The 6,000-nt window shown below is 38.6% G+C and overlaps 1 protein-coding gene across 1 annotated transcript in view; it reads right to left on the reverse strand.

Moving 5' to 3' along the window:
- The window catches only part of nbeal1 (neurobeachin-like 1), a 229,200-nt gene that overhangs the window by 138,824 nt on the left and 84,376 nt on the right, over positions 1-6,000 (reverse strand). The gene's annotated exons all lie outside the window — the stretch shown is intronic.

Genomic DNA, 6,000 nt, shown 5'->3' on the forward strand with positions numbered 1-6,000 from the left:
AATTAAGCCTGTTTTCTCTACAATTTAGAACATAATGCAATGATATGATTGAAATCTTCAAGATATTAATATGAAAAGACAGGGTAGATCAAGATAAACTACTTCAACCGATTGGAGATTTTAGAACTGGGAGCATAGTCTCAGACTTAGGTCCAGACTGTTTAGGAGACATGTTAAGAAGCACTTCTACACACATAGGATGGCAGATATTTGTAACTCTCTTCCACAAATGACAGTAGATACATGATCAGTTGTTAATTTTAAATAACCAAATATTTTAAATATTTTGTTAACCAAAATATTAAGGGATATGGGCTAAAAGCAGGGATATAGGGTTAGAACACATGATCTCACTGAATGGCAGAACAGGCTTGAGGAGCTGAAAAGCCTATTTCTGTTCCTATTTTGCCAGTGGGACAGGACAGGGATCAGAAAAATCAGGGATCTAACCTTAATGTCACATCGGAGTGCTATCAAGAACCAAGCTTTTGCTGTGGGTCTGGAGTCACATGTAGGCAAGATCAGGTAATCTGACAGATTTCCTTTCAGAAAGGACATCACTGAACCAGATGGGCTTTTATGTCAATCCTGTAATTTCACAGTTAGTTTTATTCAGACCACCTTTCTAATTTATTTTTTAAATTAATTGAATCTAATGCCTCTAGGACATTAGCCTGGCCTCTGAATTACTAAGCCCCATGACAAAGGGAAGACAATACCACAGGTGGTGAATTCAATTAACAGCTCTGAACTATAAAGTTAATCTCAAGGGACTCTGGTAGTGCAGTGGTAGTGTTCCTGTCTCTGATCCAGAAGGCTTGGGTTCAAGTCTCACCTGCTCTAGATGTGTGTAATAACATCCCTCAACAGATTGATTAAAAATATCTCTGTTATAGTCAAACAGGTTTATTTGGAAGCACTAGCTTTCAGAGCACTGCTCCTTCATCAGGTGGTTGTGTGATTTTTAACTTTGTACACCCAAGTCCAACACTGGCATCTCCAAATCTGTAAAGCTAGTCTCAGGAATGGAGGCCATGAAAGTAAAAACCCACCTAGTTCCCTCATGTTGTTTAGTAAAGGAAATTTTGCTGTTTTACATGTCACTCCAGATGCACAGTGGTATGGTTGGTTCTCGACTATCCTCTGAAATGGTAAAAAAGCCTCGGAGTGCAAGAGCATTTGGGGATGAGCAACAAATGACAGCTGTGCCAGCAATGCCCACAAGGAAAAAAAGTCAAATAATTAAGTCTGTGGTAGCATCTCGACTGACAATATGAAACAGATATTCTCACAGATAATGCTTTTATTGATTTCAACTAACATGGAGGTGACAGAAGAAATCTGCTACTGCAACCAAGCTCCAGTGATTTTTTTAAAAAGATAAATTTAACTTTATTCTGATCACAGGTTTGCTCGACTGCCAAGGAAAAATCACACACTGTTTCACAGTGGTGTAGTGCAGTTTGAGATCATCACACTGATACCAGCCAAAAAACACAGCAACTGCTTTGCCGTCCTGCAAAATTAGCTGACTGTGAATAGGTCAATACTACTAACAATCATTTTAAAACTAGGAGGGGTTTTGATAGCATATGTAGCAAGAAGCCATTTCTAAAAGCAGGAGAACTAGTCCTACAATATACACATTTAAGGTAATGGGAAAAAGAATTAGAAGAGAGTTAGGGGAATTTTTGTTTAATCTAGTTTTTCTAGTTATGCTGATCTGGAACTTATTAACTGAAATGGGTGGTGGAAAACTAGTCGCGAGTTACTGTCAAGGGTTTTGAGTAAATATTTTAAGAGGGAAAACTTTACAAGAATCTGGGGAGAAGACAGGAGAATAGGACTAATAATGCAGTGTTTTTATTTAAGAGCTAGTTTAGGTATGATAGGACAAACTTCCTCCTCCTGTGCTGTAGGATTCTATTGTAAAGCACAGTATTTCTTGAGAAACTGAGTTTGTTTAAATTTTCTTTCCAATGGTGTTTTTTTTTCCCCAATTATTCAGTATTTTTCAGTCAGCTTCCAAATAACAAGAACCAGATGGAAAAAAAACTTTCTTTTAGCAAATGGTTTTGATGTGTTATTGTGAAAACTACTGTTTTGCATGCAATCCAGACAAATCATACCTTACATAAGTACAACAGGATAATATAACAAATGCAGAATATAGTGTTACAGCTACAGAGGAGGTGCAGAGAAAGATCAACTCTAATATATGAGAGGTCCATTTGTAAGTCTGACGACAGTGGGAAAGATGGCTTCATTACAAAGATATGATGGGTGTTTTGATACAGCACCACACCTGCAGAATAGCTCGATTTAAGTAGGGGATGGAATTCAATTCCAATGCCAGGAAACCAGCAATAAAAATCCAGGCTTTACAGTGCAGTCCTTAAACATCAGGTCCCAAATAAAAGGCTTGCAGGCCTAATGTCAAAAGTCGGCTCCTTGTTATGTTCTCATCCAGATGAAGATTCAAGCCTTGCATTTGTAATGAGAAGGTGCTATTTAATCAATCCATCCATATATAAGAACTGCTAATAGCTTTATTTCCCACTTTTATAAGCCTATGACTCCTCCATCCAGTCAGACAGAATTTTTTTTTTCCCAGAAACATCTGCTTGTATTGCACATTATTCACTCGTTAGCTCTGAGTTGGAGTACGCATCCAATTCTGGCCACCTGATTTCAGAAAAAAATGTCATGTTCTTGAAGACGATAATCAAGGAAGAGGGATTTAATTTGTTAGCAGAGATTGGAGAAGCTGGGATTGTTCAGCTGCGAGCAGTAAGTTAAGGGGAGACTGAAATGAGGTATTTAAAGTAATGAGCAGTTTTGATCCGTAAGGAGGGGGAAACCAATGCTTATGGTAAGTGGGTTGGAAGTCAGAGGTGACAGATTTAAAATAATTGGCAAAATTTGGAGCAATATTTATCAGACAGTGTGTTAGTGTTTCCTGGTGGTAACACCCACCATATGAAGTTACTTCAATCACACCTAGGTTAAAATTTCAACACATATTAATTTGCCTGAAAATCATCTCAAGAAATCTCCCTAAGCATTGATTTTACAAACCTTAATGGTGACAAAGATTGTCTTATTGCCCCAAGAACTTAAAAGGTTGGCAATCAATTAATTCCCAAAATGAGAAGACCTGCAGTGCTACACTTGCAGGAAGCAGAGTTGGGTTAGGTTCATTCAGACAACTGCATATCAGTACAAAATTGAAATGATAATCGCTGGCAGCTTTGAGATTTTGGATAAGAACTGCTTTATTTAGATTAGTCCACCATCTTTATGGTGGCAGCAAAAGTACATCGCATGTGTAGTTCCTCAATGATATCAAATGAGAAATAATTGACAATGCTAAAAATTGGGCAAAACTCAATTTTACTTGACAGCATTCATTTAAACAAAAAGGTTTTAAATCAGATTTCTTATCTGGGCCTGCACTGACATTCATAAGAGCACTGTAGTTCAAAATGGGGCAAAATCACATAAAGAGAACTACACAATCTATTTCATCTGTCAGGTTGATGCTGGAGCTTACGTTCCATCTACTTTTGTCCAACCTTATTAACATGACTGCTTTCTCGTAAACATATGTATGCCATTCATCTTAACTACGCCTTGTGGTAGCAAGTTTCACATTCTCCCCACTCTTCCAGATATCAACATTTCTTTCAAATTTCCAGTGGATTTATTGGTGGTTCTCTTATACAGTCATAGAGATGTACAGCATGGAAACAGACCCTTCGCTCCAACTTGTCCATGCCAACCAGACATCCCAACCCAATCTAGTCCCACCTGCCAGCACCCGGCCCATATTCCGTTCCTATTCACATACCCATCCAGATGCCTTTTAAATGTTACAATTGTACCAGCCTCCACCACATCCTCTGGCAGCCCATTCCACACATGCACCAACCTCTGCGTGAAAAAGTTGTCCCTTAGGTCTCTTTCATAGGCCCCTCTCACCCTAAACCTATGCCCTCTAGTTCTGAATTCCCTCACCCCAGGAAAAAGAACTTGTCTATTTACCCTATCCATGCCCCTTATAACTTTGTAAACCTCTATAAGGTCACCCCTCAGCCTCTGCAGGGAAAATAGCCCCAGCCTGTTCAGCCTCTCCCTATAGCTCAAATCCTCCAACCCTGGCAACATCCTTGTAAATCTTTTCTAAACCCTTTCAAGTTTCACAACATCTTTCCGATAGGAAGGAGACCAGAATTGCATGTAATATTCTAACAATGGCCTAACCAATGTCCTGTACAGCCGCAACATGACCTCCCAACTCCTGTACTCAATACTCTGACCAATAAAGGAAAGCATACCAAATGCCACCTTCACTATCCTATCTACCTGCGATTCTACTTTCAAGGAGCTATGAACCTGCACTCGAAGGTCTCTTCATTCAGCAACACTCCCGAGGGCCTTACCATTAAGTGTATAAGTCCTGCTAAGGTTTGCTTTCCCAAAATGCAGCACCTCGCGTTTATCTAAATTAAACTCCATTTGCCAGCAGCTTATACTTACGAATGTTTTCACAATTTTCCAACTCCAAGTTGTTTATAAATATTGCCAACAGCTAACCTTTCAAGGAATTATGTGGAACTCCAATGCAAAACTTAGATTATTTAGAAGGTTTGGACAGTTATGATGCAATGTAGTTTACTGTTAGTCAAGTCCATCACTTGGTTTAACGCAGCACAATTGGAGACACGACATTAAAGGTTGCCTCAAAACAAATACTGTGTACTGTAAAGTTTGTATATTTTCTGAAAGAAAGGCAGGATGGATCAGTGTTGACTGAAGAATTAATTCATGCAGTGTTCATAGTGGCTAAATAAAGTACAGAAATTACATGCATGCAAATTAAGTAACAAACTTGATCTCATAATTCTAAAACAAAGAAGGCTGCTGTTTCGACTGTTTAAAACAGCCAACACATGCATAGTATTTGGATTTTCCAGTGGAAAGAACTTAAGCTTTGCTCTTTCAGTCGTTGCATCATCTGAACTATTCAAACACATTCAAGCCCTAAAACAGGCCTCAAGCCAGCTGCTTCAACAACAAGCCTGAATCTGGCAGAAAGACAGAAAATATCCCAAATTCTTCAAAATTACCACTGCAGACTATGTAATCCTATAAATAGTATGCAGTTTCACTGGTAACTAAGACTAAAACTGGTGTTCTTGCTCAGTCATAATAAGAGTATAAAATAATTTAGAATGCAATTCTTTTTCTGAAATACAATGCCTTCCCTCAGTGGTTTTATTAATTACAGACAATACATTTTATCTGTCCTCTTACTGCCTTGAAACATTTGGCATCTTGCATGAATATGCTTCCATAGTATCCTCTTTCATCTTAATCTTGACAATGAGTGCCAACAAGACTTTCGATTATAAGGTCACCACAACTGAATCTGATCCTGCTCTCAACTAATTTCCACATAATGCAAACAAGCAGTAGAATCCCTGAAGTAGGAACCAGGTTATAGGTTTCCCTTTCTAATTCAGTCAGTGGCTAATTTCAGTTCTGGTCTTTACATCATTAAAAAAGGGTATAGTGAGACTGGAGAAAGTGCAAAATGATTTTCAAGGAGAATGAAAAGTTACAATCATTAGGAAAGACTGAACAGGTTGAAGCTCTCTTTTTCTAGAAATGTAGAGCATGAGGGATTCCCCATAATAAAAGTGGACTTATACACTTAATGGTAAGGTCCTAGGGAGTGTTGCTGAACAAAGAGACCTTGGAGTCCTGGTTCATAGCTCCCTGAAAGTGGAGTCGCAGGTAGATAGGATAGTGAAGAAGGTATTTGGTATGCTTTCATTTATTGGTCAGAATATTGAGTACAGGAGTTGGGAGGTCATGTTGCGGCTGTACAGGACATTGGTTAGGCCACTGTTGGAATATTGTATGCAATTCTGGTCTCCTTCCTATCGGAAAGATGTTGTGAAACTTGGAAGGGTTCAGAAAAGATTTACAAGGATG

Source organism: Chiloscyllium plagiosum, chromosome 7 (assembly GCF_004010195.1).
Source record: "Chiloscyllium plagiosum isolate BGI_BamShark_2017 chromosome 7, ASM401019v2, whole genome shotgun sequence".
In the NCBI taxonomy this organism is placed as follows: Eukaryota; Metazoa; Chordata; class Chondrichthyes; order Orectolobiformes; family Hemiscylliidae; genus Chiloscyllium; species Chiloscyllium plagiosum.